At 48.3% G+C, this 15,255-nt stretch overlaps 1 protein-coding gene across 5 annotated transcripts in view; it reads left to right on the forward strand.

Annotated features, from left to right (window-relative positions):
- The first annotated feature begins 989 nt into the window (after positions 1–989).
- The window catches only part of LOC144479655 (tyrosine-protein kinase JAK2-like), a 126,657-nt gene continuing 112,391 nt past the window's right edge, over positions 990–15,255 (forward strand). The window contains exon 1 of one of the 5 annotated variants that reach the window (XM_078198643.1): positions 990–1,060. The gene's annotated coding sequence lies outside the window, so the exon portion shown is untranslated. Of the gene's footprint in view, positions 1,061–3,247; positions 3,382–5,403; positions 5,424–8,559; positions 8,576–10,193; positions 10,297–15,255 lie in introns of those variants that run through there. The other 4 variants (XM_078198641.1, XM_078198644.1, XM_078198645.1 and 1 more) reach the window with 4 other exon arrangements.

Consider the following 15,255-nt stretch of genomic DNA (forward strand, 5'->3'; position numbering starts at 1 on the left):
CTAAAGTTTTGCTGCTTGAAAATAGATCTTTCCCTGGAGGCTGCTGTATGGGACAGGTGTCTTTCTATATCTCTGTCCAGAGGGGTTAAAAGGCTGGAAATGTAGCACCCACGTGAACATATCTGTTTTTGTGCTAACTGATTCCGAAGGAGGACGTATGACTGTGGGGATATTGCTTAAATTGGAACTACAGAGCGTGTGTGTGTGTGTTTGTGTGTGTATGCATGTGTGACTGCGTTTGTGAGTATGAGTGTGTGTGTGAGTGTATGTGCGTGAGTGTGTATGTGTGTGTGTGCATGCATATGTGAGTGTGTGTGTGAGTATCAGTGTGTACGTGAGTGAATGAATGTGTGTGTGTGTGTGAGAGTGTGTGTGTGTATGTGTGTGCATGTGTGAGTGTGTGTGCGTGAGAGTATGTGTGAGAGTGTGTGTGAGAGTGTGTGTGCATGTGTGTGAGAGTGTGGGTGTGTGAGAGTGTGGGTGTGTGAGAGTGTGTGTGAGTGTATGTGTGTGCGTGTGTGAGTGTGTGTGTGCATGTGTGTGCGTGTGTGTTTGTGTGTGTTTGTGTGTGTGAGAGTGTATGTATGTGTGTGCGTGTGAATGCGTGTGAGTGTGTGTGTGTGTGTTTTTGTGACTGTGTGTGTGTGAGAGTGTGTGTGTGAGAGTGTGTGTGTATGTATGTGTGTGTGTGCGTGTGTGTGCGCATGTGTGTGCGTGTGTGTGCGTGTGTGAGTGCGTGTGTGAGTACGTGTGTGAGTGCGTGCGAGTGTGTGTGTATGTGTGTGTGTGTGAGTGTGAATTCGGCCTACATTTTTACATATCTTTATATCTTTCCCAAGGTGGGTTTTTAGCTCAATAAAAAGTAACCCTTTCTGTTTAAATTTAGGAACGCCATTGCTCTGCTTTCTTTGCAATTAACATATAAATGGCTAAGTGCAGAAATTGAATTAAAACCTTCAGAACCCCATTCTAATCGATCAAGGAGTGAGGAAGAACAGGCTCAACCTGACACCTGTCCTCCATCGTTCAACAATGGAACAATTATTTCATATGATCTCAGGTGATGGCACTCCCTAACGTCTCTGGTCCTCCCTTTAGAATAGAATAGAATAGAACAGTACAGAACAGGCCCTTCGGCCCACGATGTTGTGCCGAGCTTTATCTGAAACTGATATCCCTTTCTCTGATAAGCCTTAGTCTCTTCCAAACCAAACCTGCTTTCAACTTGACACCACACCTTCATTTACCTTACTTCCTCTCCGACGCTGGTCAGCCCTGTTGCTGCTACCCTTCAGCTATCTTTCTTGATGATTAATCGAATTGTTGCCTGGTTCTGGGCCCATGCACATCTCCAGCCCCACTCCAATGTCTTTGACTCTTAACTGCCCCCCAGTAGCCCCCCAGCTACCACAGCATCTCAGGAAGAAGGCCTACCGCCACCTTCCCAGGACAGGTGATGCCAGGTAACAAATGCCAACGACACTTGCACACCAAGAATGAATCAAGAAGATCATCTTGAAAGGCTCACCAGCCTCCTTGCAGATTGCCTTTCCCTGTCTGGGCTGCACTTGGCATCACAGTGCTTTCCCTCACCAACAGTACAGGATATCGTTTAGAGAAAGATCGATGACGCAAACGCAACTATAATGTACATTCATGGTGGAACAGACATTATTGCCACAGAGGAAGTGCAACAGAAGTTCACCAGACTTGTTCCAGGATGGCAGGATTATTTTATGAAGAGAGATTGGGCAAACATGGCCTGTATTCTCGAGTTTGTTGCCTGGTTCTGAATCAAAGGTTATGAGAGGTTTCGAGGATAGGACAGGGATGTGTTGTTGTAATTATACAGGGCCTTGGTGAGGCCACACCTAGAATATTGTGTGCAGTTTTGGTCTCCTTTTCTGAAGAAGGACGTTCTTGCTCTCAAGGGAGTGCAGCGCAGGTTTACCAGGCTGATTCCGGGGATGGTGGGACTGATGTATGAGGAGAGATTGACTCGGTTAGGATTGTATTTGCTGGAGTTCAGATGAATGAGCAGGGATCTCATAGAGACTTATACAATTCTAACAGAACTAGACAGGGTAGATGCAGGGAGGATGTTCCCGATGGTGGGGGAGTCCAGAACCAGGGGTCACAGTCTGAGGATTCGGGGTAGACCATTTAGGACAGAGATGAGGAGACATTTCTTCACCCAAAGAGTGGTGAGCCTGTGGAATTCATTACCACAGGAAGTAGTTGATGCCAAAACATTGAATGTATTCAAGAGGCGGCTGGATATCGCACTCGGGGCAAATGGGATCAAAGGTTATGGGGAGAAAGCAGAATTAGGCTATTGAATTGGATGATCAGCCATGATTGTGATGAATGGCGGAGCAGGCTCGAAGGGCCGAATGGCCTCCCTCTGCTCCTATCTTCCATGTTTCTATGATTTCATTGAAACCTACAAAATACTTAAAGGGTTAAGGTGTGCGGTAAGGTTGATTGGCCATGCTAAATTACTCCTTAGTGTCCGGGGGATTAGTAGTGTAAATAAGTGGGGTTACAGGGATAGGGCCTGTGGGGGATTGTTGTCGGTGCAGACTCGATGGGCCGAATGGCCTCCTTCTGCACTGTAGGGATCCCATGATTCTATGAATAGACAGAGTAGATGCTGCCCCTGGTTGGGGGAGTCTGGAACCAGGGGGCACAATTTCAAACTAAGGGTAAAGTCACTTAGGACTGAGATGGAGAGACATTTCTTTACACAGAAGGTTGTGAACCTTTGGAATTCTCTATCCCAGGGGGCTGTGGAAGCTTAGTCATTGGGTGTGCTTCAAGCAGAGATTGATAGATATCTGATTAACAGTAACGGAAAGGGTTACGGGGATAGTGTGGTAAGAGGCATTGAAGTGTCTAATCAGCCATGATCACATTGAATGGTGGAGTAGGCTCGATGGGCTGAATGGCCTCCTGCTGTTCCTATGTTCTTAAAGGATGGTTAGGTCTGATTGTTACAACGCAATATATTGAGATTCTAAAAGAAGGAGTTGTTTGGTGTCCCTCAGTCTTGAAGGACGTATCATCAATGATCACTTATTCAACTTCAAGCTGTTTTAAAGTACTTCACAGTGCAGCTTGCCTTTCGAGTGCAGTGACCGCTCCTATGTAGGTGATGCTGCTATCAGGCTAAGAAGGGGAAAGCGCCCATTCTGAAGCAGGAAGCCACTCGGCAAGCTATGTCTCATCCATCCTTGACAGGAAGTCTAGGACGCATGCAGTAAGCACAGCTGCTCACACAGCAGAGACGGCAGACACAGCATGGAGAACATTGTACTGACTCGCTCCTCTCACCCTGCAGTGTGGAAACCCTGCGCAGTGTAGGAGAAGCAACATTTCAGGGTAATGAAACTTTATTAACCTATTTTCTAATGTTCGTATGTGCTTTGTAAAGTGAATGGGCCTGTCTTCACCTGTGTACACGTTAGGCACACACGCATATACCCACACATAGCATACAAACTCTCACACACGCACACACACATAAACACACACACGCATAGACATAGACATTCATATATACACACACACACACAAATCCACACACTCACACACACACAAACACTCACACACACACGCACACACACACACAAATCCACACACACACACACCCTCACACACTCACACTCACGCTCACAGACACACCCTCACACACACACACCACACTCACGCTCTCACACACAAACACACACACATGCACACACACCCTCACACACACACACACATACACTCACACACACCCTCACACCCTCACACACACACACTCACACACACACACACACACACTCACGCTCTCACACACAAACACACACACCCTCACACACCAATATTGATATACACACAGATGCACACTCATACAAACAAGCATTCATATATATATATACACACACACACGCACGGACACTTGTGCACACAATCACACTCAAATACACATGCACACAAAAACACACTCACTCATACACACACGTACGCACACACGTATATTCTCTGGTCTGACTTAATCGTGCAGTAACAGGTTAATTCTGACATATCTCAGGGCTCCTGTGACCAGGTGTAGAAGCTTCTAGACATTCCAAAGCACTTTGTGATCAGTAAAGTATTTCTGTCGTGTAGCTGCTGGTGTAGAGTTGCAAACCCAGGAGCAAAGGCACGCACAGCAAGATCCCACAGGCAGCACTGTGACAGCGGCCAGATCATCTGTTTTGGTGGTGTTGATTGAGGGGGTAATTTTAACTCAGACAGCAGCTGGCCCGTTCTTTGTCCAAGAGCGACGTGAGATCTTTTACAGCCACCTGAGCAGGTACGCAGGGTGTCTGATTCAAACGGCAGTGCCTCTGACAGTGCAGCACTTCCCCCAGTACTGCAGTGAATTTAGACTCTGTGCCCAAGTCTCTGGAGTGGGGCAAAAACCCCACCTCCGACTCAGGGGTGTGTCTGTTAAATGCTGAGGCGTGCCGACCCCCTTTCAACCCCACCTTCCATCGCAAGCAATGGAAATCATTTTATTTTTGTGCTACGCCGGATAGTGTTGGACAATGGAGGCCATTCTCAGCTTCCATCCCGGGAGTAATCAGACAGAACGGATCGGCCGCTCTTGTGGGTTCCGCCTGATTCCAATTCCTCCGATTCCAGGAGATCAAAGATCAGGCAGATTGCGAAAGGGAGACGGGATCGACCAGCTGCTCCAGATCACCCACCCAACCAATCAGTGACGCCAGAGACCGAACCGCCCCTCCCCACTGTTTGATCAAACACTCCAAGCACAGCATGGTCTAGATGGACGGTGAAGAAGGCCTCATTCCCTCAGCAGAGTACCTCAGATCCAACCCTGGGAGCTGACTCCCTGCTCAATCAGAAATCCCTCTGTGTGTATATCTAATCTCAGCTGAATGCAGTGATCCCAGTATGGAGATGGCAAATACTTCACCAAAGTCATTAAAACAGATTCTCTGGTCATTGTCACATCGCTGCTTGTGGGATCTTGCTGTGCACAAATTGACAGCTGCATTTCCTCCATTGCGAGGTACCACACTTCAAAAATGCATCATTGGCCATAAAGCACATGGGAACGTCCTGCGATTGGAAAAGGCGCTATAGAAATGCAAGCTTTTCTTTCATTTTTTTAACCTCCTGTCAATCAATGCTGTATATGAATGGGGTTGAATTCAGCCACGCAATTTTTTTTTATTCATTCATGGGACATGGGCGTCGCTGGCTGGCCAGCATTTACTGCCCATCCCTAGTTGGCCTTGAGAAGGTGGTGGTGAGCTGCCTTCTTGAATCGCTGCTGTCCACGTGCTGTGGGTTGACCCACAATGCCGTTAGGGAGGGAATTCCAGGATTTTGACCCAGCGACTGCGGCGATATATTTCCAAGTCAGGACGGTGAGTGTCTTGGGGAAGAACTTGCGGGTGGTGGTGTTCCCATGTATCAGCTGCCCTTGTCCTTCCAGATGGAAGTGGTCGTGGGTTTGGAAGGTGCTGCCTAAGGATCTTTGGTGAATTGCTGCAGTGCATCTTGTAGATAGTACACACTGCTGCTACTGAGCGTCGGTGATGGAGGGAGTGGATGTTTGTGGATGTGGTGCCAATCAGGCGGGCGGCTTTGTCCTGGATGGTGTCAAGCTTCTTGAGCTGCGCCCATCCAGGTAATTGGGGAATGTTCCATCACACTCCTGAATTGTCTTATGTAACAATCCTCCACTCAGAGAGTCATAGAATCATAGAGGTTTCCAGCATGGAAACAGGCCCTTCGGCCCAACTTGTCCATGCCGCCCTTTTTTTTAAAAAACCCCTAAGCTAATCCCAACAAGCTGCCATAGGTCGTAGTGGAGGCAGGTACAATTTAGATAGTTACATGGGTACGATGGGTTTAGAGGGATATGGGCCAAATGCGGGCAATTGGGATGGAACATTCCCCAATTACCTGGATGGGTGCAGCTCCATTAACACTCAAGAAGCTTGACACCATCCAGGATAAAGCTCGCTTGATTTGCACCACATCCACAAAATTGTACCCGCCTCTACTATGACCTCTGGCAGCTTGTTGCAGACACTCACCATCCTCTGTGTCAAAAAATTGCCCCTCTGGACACTTTTGTATCTCTCCCCTTAAACCTATGCCCTCTAGTTTTAGACTCCCCTACCTTTGGGAAAAGGTATTGACTATCCAGCTGATCTGTGCCCCTCATCACTCGCTGCATTTTTCTGGTGAAATCGCCCTTCTTCAACCTTGGCTTCCGTTTGCTCTGGCTCATAGGATCTCTCTTGAAGTAGACTCTGTAGACTGTTTGCTAGGTAGATAGACCTTACAAACTAGACGGTATTCTGTGAGTCCTGCCTGAAGTCTCGGCGCGCTTCACTGACTGACACACTCGCACCAAGGGGGCGAGCTTGGAGGCGGGCGTGCGTGTGAATTCACGCCACTGGCCTGCTGGCTCCATTCTGCTCTGGGCCTTTTTGCGGAGGCGGGATGGGAAAGGGGCTATAGGACCACCCACCCTCGAACAGCAGGAACGGCACGGGATTCCACTGGATTGTTTTCACCGGAAAGACAGAGGCTGAGGGGAGACCTGATAGAGGTCTACAAAATGATGAGAGGCACAGACAGGATGGATAGTCAGAGGCTTTTTCCCAGGGTGGAAGTGTCAATTACAAGGGGGCAGAGGTTCAAGGTGAGAGGGGGGAAGTTTAAGGGAGATGTGCGGGGGAAGTTATTCACGCAGAGAGTGGTGGGTGCCTGGAACGCGCTGCCAGAGGAGGTGGTGGAAGCGGACACATTAGCAACATTTATGAGGTATCTGGATGGGTTCATGAATAGGGAGGGAATAGAGGGATACGGAGCGAGTAAGGGCAGGAGGTTTTTTTTAGTTTAGTTAGGGCATCATGATCAGCACGGGCTTGGAGGGCCGAAGGGCCTGTTCCTGTGCTGTACTTTCCTTTGTTCTTTGGTTTTTTTGTAGGTAGCCAATTGATTTCCTTCAAGGTCAATTATGACCTAATGTCGGAGGGCGACTGGACCGGTTGCCCTCCAGGTTCCCAGGAACTTTAGAGAACAGTACGGTTGCCTGGAGACTGCCTCCCTGCAGCAGATAGGGGGCCAGTGCTCCATGCAGGTTTGGAGTCTCACCCCTGCCAGCCTGGATTCAGTTCCTTTGGCCAGAGTTAAGAAATTGGGAAGGGAGCAACTGGCCCTCACTTACCTGCCAGCACAGCCTGTTCCTACTTCTCAGCTGGAGAACATCCTATTGGTCCTCCGGCACTGACAACGCACTGTTATCCTTCATTTAATAGTGAAACTGCCCTCTGGCCACTACTGAGTCAATTTGGGGAAAATCACACCCGGACACTGCACCCCACAAACGGGCTTTTGACCCATATTCAATCCTGGAGCCCCAAGGGAAAATCTACCACTCTAATTTTTAACAGAGTTGTTAACATGTTTAAAATAATTGATTCAATAAAATGCATAAAGTACCCAAGTCAGCTAAATTATCCCCCTCTATAGATAGGTGGCACGGTGGCACAGTGGTTGGCACTGCTGCTTCACAGCTCCAGGGACCCGGGTTCAATTCCAGCCTCGGGTCGCTGTCTGTGTGGAGTTTGCACATTCTCTCCGTGTCTGCGTGGGTTTCCTCCGGGTGCTCCGGTTTCCTCCCACACTCCAAAGGTGTGCAGGTTAGATGGATTGGCCGTGCTAAATTGTCCCAAGATGTGTAGGTTAGGGGGATTAGTGGGGTTTCGGGATGGGAGGGGGTAGGCTTGGGTAAAATGCTCTGTTGGAGAGTCAGTGCAGACTTGATGGGCCAAATGGCCTCCTTCTGCGCTGTATGGATTCTATGAAATGTATTAAATTCATGTGTACAAGGTCTTTTGGGGCAAGCCACCCAAACAAATCGTTCCAATCACACCCCAAACCTTTCAATCCCCTTTCTCTTCATCGCCATTGTTGCAGTTTCGTGACGAGACAGACTGACACGGAGCTAGGTTTCCGTTAAGCATGGCAGCTCTGGCTCCCATTGGCAGTAGGCCAGGAGATGGGAGGAAGTGGTGATATAGTGGGATTAGAAATCTAGAGGCCCAGGCTGGGGGCCGGGGGTTCAAATTCCACCCACCAGGGCAGCTGATGCAATTTAAATTCAATTAATCAATCTCGAATTGAAACTATCATTGTTTCTCGTTAAAGTTCCACCTGGTTCACAGAAAGACAGGGGGGTCGGGGACAGAGCGTTAAAAACACCAGCCTTTGTGCTTCCAGTTCCAATTCACCGACTCATCCCAGCTGCTCAAATTTACCGGAAGCTTCTGCCACGTCAGAGTTCTGTGACAGAGGTCATTGCCAGCAGTAGGTGAGCCAGAGTAGAGAGTGGCACCTTCTCAAGCTCAGTGTCTTGACTGAGAGGAGGATTTGTCACTATAAAGTTCTGAGTTTGAGTCCCACTCCAGGCCTTGTTGGCCAAGGAAGATGCGTTCATAAGGCGGCCAAACAGCTTGAGGGTCAACCTGCAAAACCCTTCCAAACACGCCAATGGCTGGAGGTAAGAGTGGGTGAGGCACCTATGATGGAAAGGAATTGGAATGTCAACCATCTCTACCCATCATTCCAGGCTACAACGTGTATGTAAAAGTGCGCGATGCCACAGCAACTCCCACTCCTTGGGTGCAGGATGGCTGATGTGGATGAAGTTGGTGCCAGCAGCAGAAAGTTGGCAACCTTCCTTGCTCTACAATGCTGTGCTGTGGGTCAGACCGGCCTCTGGGCAGAGAGCTGAAGAAGAGCAGGTTGATGGGTGGCCCAGAGCCGTATAGACAGTGGAGGGGTGAAGGCTGGGTCGTGAGGCGTAGGCCTCAATAACACCTTGCCTGGCTACAAGGTTAAAGCAGCAAGAATGTCTGCTTTTGTCTGTCACTCATTTGAACTGTTAAGGAGCTCACAGAGACAGTATAACACAGCGGGAGGCTACTCCACGCATCACGTCTGTGCTCTTTGAAGGACAGTAAGAAGTCTAACAACACCAGGTTAAAGTCCAACAGTTTTATTTGGTAGCAAATGGCACTATCTTTCGGAGCCCTGCTCCTTCGTCAGGTGGAGTGGAGATATGCTTACAAACAGGGCATACAGAGACACAAACTCAATTTACAGAATAATGATTGGGATGCGAATCCTTATAGCTAATCAAGTCTTAAAGGTACAAACAATGTGAGTGGAGAGAGGGTTAAGCACAGGTTAAAGAGATGTGTATTGTCTCCAGACAGGACAGCCAGTGAGATTCTGCAAGTCCAGACAAGTCATGGGGGTTACAGATAGTGTGACATGAACCCAAGATCCCGGTTGAGGCCGTCCTCATGTGTGCGGAACTTGGCTATCAGTCTCTGCTCAGTGACAATACACATCTCTTTAACCTGTGCTTAATGCTCCCTCCACTCACATTGTTTGTACCTTTAAGACTTGATTAGCTGTATGGATTCACATTCCAATCATTATTCTGTAAATTGAGTTTGTGTCTCTGTATGCCCTGTTTGTAAGCAGCTCTCCACTCCACCTGACGAAGGGACAGCCTGTTCCGAAAGCTAGTGGCATTTGCTACCAAATAAACCTGTTGGACTTTAACCTGGTGTTAAACTTCTTACTGTGTTTACCCCAGTCCAACGCCAGCGTCTCCACACCATTTCTCTTTGAAGGAGCCAGTGTGTTAATCCCACTTCCCTGTCCTCTCCCCATCGCCCTGCACACTTGTTTCTCTTCAAATATCTATCCAATTCCCGCCTAAGTCTCCTTCTCTCACCCTTCCAGGCAGTGCCTCTCAGATCATAACAGGAACATATATTTTCTGGAATAATCTTAGTGCAATGGGACAGCTATTGCCAAGAATATCCTTTCACTTTTGCCCTGTTGATTTCAGTATGTTTCATATTTTTGATTAAATAGTTAATGAGGGCTGGACTTTCCTCCAGAAACCGCTCTGCCCCTTTACCCCCAACCACCCCCCCTCCCCACAAGCCCCCTCCCCCCATTTTAAGATGCTCCTTCAAGCTAACCTGGCTGACCAAGCTTTCAGTCCTCTGTCCTAATAGCTCCTTATGTGGCTGAGTGTCACATCTTGCTGACAATACTCCTGTGCTAAAAGTGCTGTGTAAATATAAGTTGTTGTTGTGTCAGCCTGCCTGTAGAACTCAGCCTGAGATTGTGATCCTGGGCGTTGTCTGTATCAGAGCCTCTTTCCGGATGGTTCTGCACACGGTGCTGAATATATTGCAGGTGTTGATGTGCTCAGTCTCAAACATTGTCCGGTTCTGTGCCTGTGAAACACGTTATAATGTTTTAATGTTTAAGATGCTATATAAATGCCAGTTGTTGCTGTCATTCATTCTTGTCACATGAGCCTTGTTAGCCAGACTGGTGCTGATCAGAAAGGGAGAGAAAAAGCCAATCTATTCCATCAAGACTTTGCTCCTTGGATATTTTAATATATTAAAGTTGGAGATTATTGTTGATGGTGGTGTTGTTATTGTTGGTGTTGCTGTTGTTGGTGTAACTGTTGTTGGTGTTGTTGATGGTGTTGTTATTGTTGGTGGTGCTGTTGTTGGTGGTGGGATGATGTTGTTGGTGGTGGTGGTGATGTTGTTGTTCTTATTGTTGGTGTTGTTGTTGGTGTTGTTTTTGATGGGTTGGTGTTGTTGTTGGTGGGGTGGTGATGTTGTTGGTGGTGTTGTTGTTATTGATGTTGTTGTTGGTGTTGTTGTTGTTGTTGGTGGCAGTGTTGTTGTTGTTGGTGATGTTGGTGTTGTTGTTGTTGGTGGTGGTGGTGTTGTTGATGTTGTTGGCGGTGTTGTTGTTGGTGTTGTTGTTGGTGGTGTTGTTGTTGGTGGTGGTGTTGCTGTTGCTGGTGTTGTTGTTGTTGGTGGTGGTGTTGTTGTTGGTGTTGTTTTTGATGGGTTGGTGTTGTTGGTGGGGTGGTGATGTTGTTGGTGGTGTTGTTGTTATTGATGTTGTTGTTGGTGGTGTTGTTGTTGGTGGTGGCAGTGTTGTTGTTGTTGTTGGTGATGTTGGTGTTGTTGTTGTTGGTGGTGTTGGTGGTGGTGTTGTTGTTGGTGTTGTTGTTGTTGGTGTTGTTGTTTTTGGTGGTGGTGTTGTAGTTGGTGTTGTTGTTGGTGGTGTTGTTGTTGGTGGTGGTGTTGCTGGTGTTGTTGTTGTTGTTGGTGGTGGTGTTGTTGTTGGCGTTGTTGCTTTTGGTGTTGTTGTTATTGTTGTTGGTGGTTGTGTTGTTGTTGGCGTTGTTGGTGTTGTTGTTGGTGTTGTTGTTGGTGGTGTTGTTGGTGGTGGTGTTGCTGTTGCTGGTGTTGTTGTTGTTGTTGGTGGTGTTGTTGGTGTTGTTGCTTTTGGTGTTATTGTTATTGTTGTTGTTGGTTGTGTTGTTGTTGGTGCTGTTGTTGTTGTTGGTGTTGTTGCTGGTGTTGTTGTTGGTGGTGGTGGTGTTGTTGTTGGTGGTTGTATTGTTGGTGGTGGCGCTGTGGTTGGTATTGTTGTTATTGGTGTTGTTATTGTTGTTGTTGGTGTTGTTGTTGGTGGTGGTGTTGTTGTTGGTGTTGTTGGTGGTGTTGTTGTTGGTGGTGGTGTTGTTGTTGCTGGTGTTGTTGTTGTTGGTGGTGGCGGTGGTATTGTTGTTGGTGTTGTTGTTGTTGGTGTTGTTGTTGTTGGTGGTGGTGGCGGTGGTATTGTTGTTGGTGTTATTGTTGTTGGTGTTGTTGTTGTTGTTGGTGGTGGTGTTGTTGTTGGTGGTGTTGTTGTTGGTGGTGGTGTTGTTGTTGCTGGTGTTGTTGTTGTTGGTGGTGGTGGCGGTGGTATTGTTGTTGGTGTTGTTGTTGTTGGTGTTGTTGTTGTTGTTGGTGGTGGTGGTGGGAGCCCCAGGGATCCCACTTGTGGTGAGGTATCGAACGCACAGCCCGATTGGTGAAGATCAGCGACTCTGAATGTCCTCGAGATGGATGTTAAATTGAAAGATCTCACTCAGCGAATGTCCCCAGGTGCGGGAAAAGGAAATGCCGCGAAAATAAGGATACGTTCCTCTGGAATTTACTCTCCACCCAAACAAATCATCCCAATCGCATGCGGCCACCTCTTCCCCCAAAACCTTTCAATCCCCTTTCTCTTCATCGCCATGGTTGCAGTTTTGTGACGAGACAGACTGACACGGAGCTAGGTTTCCGTTAAGCATGGCAGCTCTGGCTCCCATTGGCAGTAGGCCAGGAGATGGGAGGAAGTGGTGATATAGTGGGATTAGAAATCTAGAGGCCCAGGCTGGGGGCCGGGGGTTCAAATTCCACCCACCAGGGTAGCTGATGCAATTTAAATTCAATTAATCAATCTCGAATTGAAACTATCATTGTTTCTCGTTAAAGTTCCACCTGGTTCACAGAAAGACAGGGGGGTCGGGGACAGAGCGTTAAAAACACCAGCCTTTGTGCTTCCAGTTCCAATTCACCGACTCATCCCAGCTGCTCAAATTTACCGGAAACTTCTGCCACGCCAGAGTTCTGTGACAGAGGTCATTGCCAGCAGTAGGTGAGCCAGAATAGAGAGTGGCACCTTCTCAAGCTCAGTGTCTTGACACTGAGGAGGATTTGTCACTATAAAACGCAAGGTCTGTCAATTCACCATCGGGGATTTTGGCTTAGAAGAACTATTAACTGTTAAATGTGGAGCAAATGTTCTGGTGGCACAGTGGGTTAGCACTGCGCCAGGGACCTGGGATCAATTCCGGCCTCAGGTCACTGTCTGTGTGGAGCCTGCACGTTCTCCCCGTGTGGGTGTGTGGGTTTCCTCCAGGTGCTCTGGTTTCCTCCCACAGTCCAAAGATGTGTCGGTAAGGTGGATTGGCCATGCTAAATTGCCCCTTAGTGTCCAAAGATGTGCAGGTTAGGTGGATTGGCCATGCTAAGTATGCAAGGTTACGGGGATAGGGCAGAGGGGAGGCCTGGGTGGGATGTTCTTTTGGAGAGTCGGTCCAGATTTGATGGGCCGAATGGCTTCTTTCTGCACTGTAGGGATTCTATGGTCCTGTGGGATTTAGGACAGCATTTGTTTTCCATCACTAATTGCCTTCGAGAAGGTGGTGATGAGCTGCTTTCTTGAACCACTGCAGTTCATGTGGTGTAGGTACATCCACAGTGCTGTTGGGAAGGGGCTTCCAGGATTTTGACTCAGCGACAGTGAGGAATGGTGATATAGCCCCAAGTCAGAATGGTGTGCGGCTTGGAGGGGAATCTGTAGGCGGTGATGTTCCCTTGTGACGGCTGCCCTTGTCCTCTGGGGGTGGGTTGAGGTTGTCGGTTTGGAAGGAGCTAATAAAGTTACACAAAGTTTAACAAACACAGGAGATGCTGACTGACTCGCTGCATGGACTGACTCAGTAACTCCCCCACTGGAATATCCCCTGGCAATGTCATCATTTCTCACCATCATGTTTACAATGGTCTGGTGACAATGGCGCTGACCTTCACAACCCAGACGTCATAAGGTCAAAACTCACAAGTGGTGAATTGAAAAACTTACCCCGTTCAAACCTGCCCACTTGTCTGTCTGCTGACAGCAGTAAAACCTGACAAGGAAAGTCCAACCTTTTCACTAATGTCCTTCAGAAAAGAGAATTGGCACCCCCTGCCATGTTAGGCCTTGCAGTGATTCAAGCCACATATTCTGGGTGGTATTTATTGCAAGCGGCAGGGGTCATGCCCACTGGCTAGAAAGCTGGCGAGAGGCCTGTGTCGCTACCGCATTAAGTGCCTCAGGCCCAGCTACCAGCCTTCCCTGGCATCAAGAACCCTGGGGGCAAAAATCCCCCATCCTCCCCATCAGGAGCCATCAGAGTTTGGCAGCTCTCCATTGCAAGCAGCCGCAGTCACTCAGGGTCGACTTAAAGGCCTCAACTGACAGCAGGGCAAGATGGCTGTCCCCAAACTCCCCACCCAGACTTGAGGCACAGATAGGGTGGATAGTCAGAGGCATTTTCCCAGAGTGGAAAGGTCAACCACAAGGGGGCACAGGTTTAGGGTGAGAGGGGGTAAGTTTAAGGGAGACATGTGGGGAAAGTCTTTCTCGCAAAGGGTTGTGGGTGGCTGAAATGCGCTGCCAGTGGAGGTGGTGGAAGAGGCACGTTAGCACCGTTCAGGGTGTATTGTGATAGATGCATGATTGGGGGGCGAACAGAGGGACAGAAACCACATATCAGCGCAGGTTTGATGGGCCAAAGGGCCTGTTCTGGTGCTGTAGTGTTCTTTGTTTTCTTTGTCCCGAATCAGGCCAGAGGCAGGAAGGTGGTGAGGTCCCCAACTGCCAGCATCCCAACCAATTAGATGCTCTTCCCACCACCAAAACTCACCTGGGGGTTGGATGGCTTTACGCCACTCTGTGTGATTGACTTACTATCCACTAAAAGTTGAAGCAAAGGCCAGCCAACACTTCATCAGCTCACACAGGGAAAGGCAATAAATATGGCTCCGCCAACATTGGCCACACGTTAGAATCAAAATAACTGTTACCAAAGCAAAGCCACAGAAAGAATATCAATCCCAATTCTTTACCAACTCTGTTTACTGCACTGACTCTTGTTGAAGCCCCAGTCATATATCCTTGGCCATGGCACAACTTAATTCCACCTGGGATGGTGTCCCCACCAACAGAACCCTCACCTTTTCTGAGATACCCTTTGTGGGCCCAGGTTCGCCCCCCAGACCTGACCAAAGTGACCACTCTTGACATGTGAGCCTCAACAGTAAGTAGCGGACTGCTGGTCGACTGTGGAGTACTTCACACCAGTGCCAAAGCCACAACCTCAATGTCCACAAATACAATCATTCCAGAATTGGGCCATTGGACAGTGGCCTGGGACATGGATGATTTCATGGTATCATAGAATCCCTATAGTGCAGAAGGAGGCCATTCAGCCCATCAAGTCTGCACGGACAACATCCCCATCCAGGCCCTATCCCTGTAACCCCACATATTTACCTTGCTAATCCCCTGACACTAAGGGGCAATTTAGCATGACCAATCCGATGGACAGGGAGGAAAGTTTATTTATTAGTCACAAGTAGGCTTACATTAACATTGCAATGAAGTTGCTGTGAAAATCCCCTAGTTCCCACTCGGAGATTTTCACAGCGCCTTGGGTACATTGAGGGAGAATTTAGCATGGCCAATGCACCTAACCAGCACGCC

Source organism: Mustelus asterias, chromosome 26 (genome assembly GCF_964213995.1).
Source record: "Mustelus asterias chromosome 26, sMusAst1.hap1.1, whole genome shotgun sequence".
NCBI classification, from domain to species: domain Eukaryota; kingdom Metazoa; phylum Chordata; class Chondrichthyes; order Carcharhiniformes; family Triakidae; genus Mustelus; species Mustelus asterias.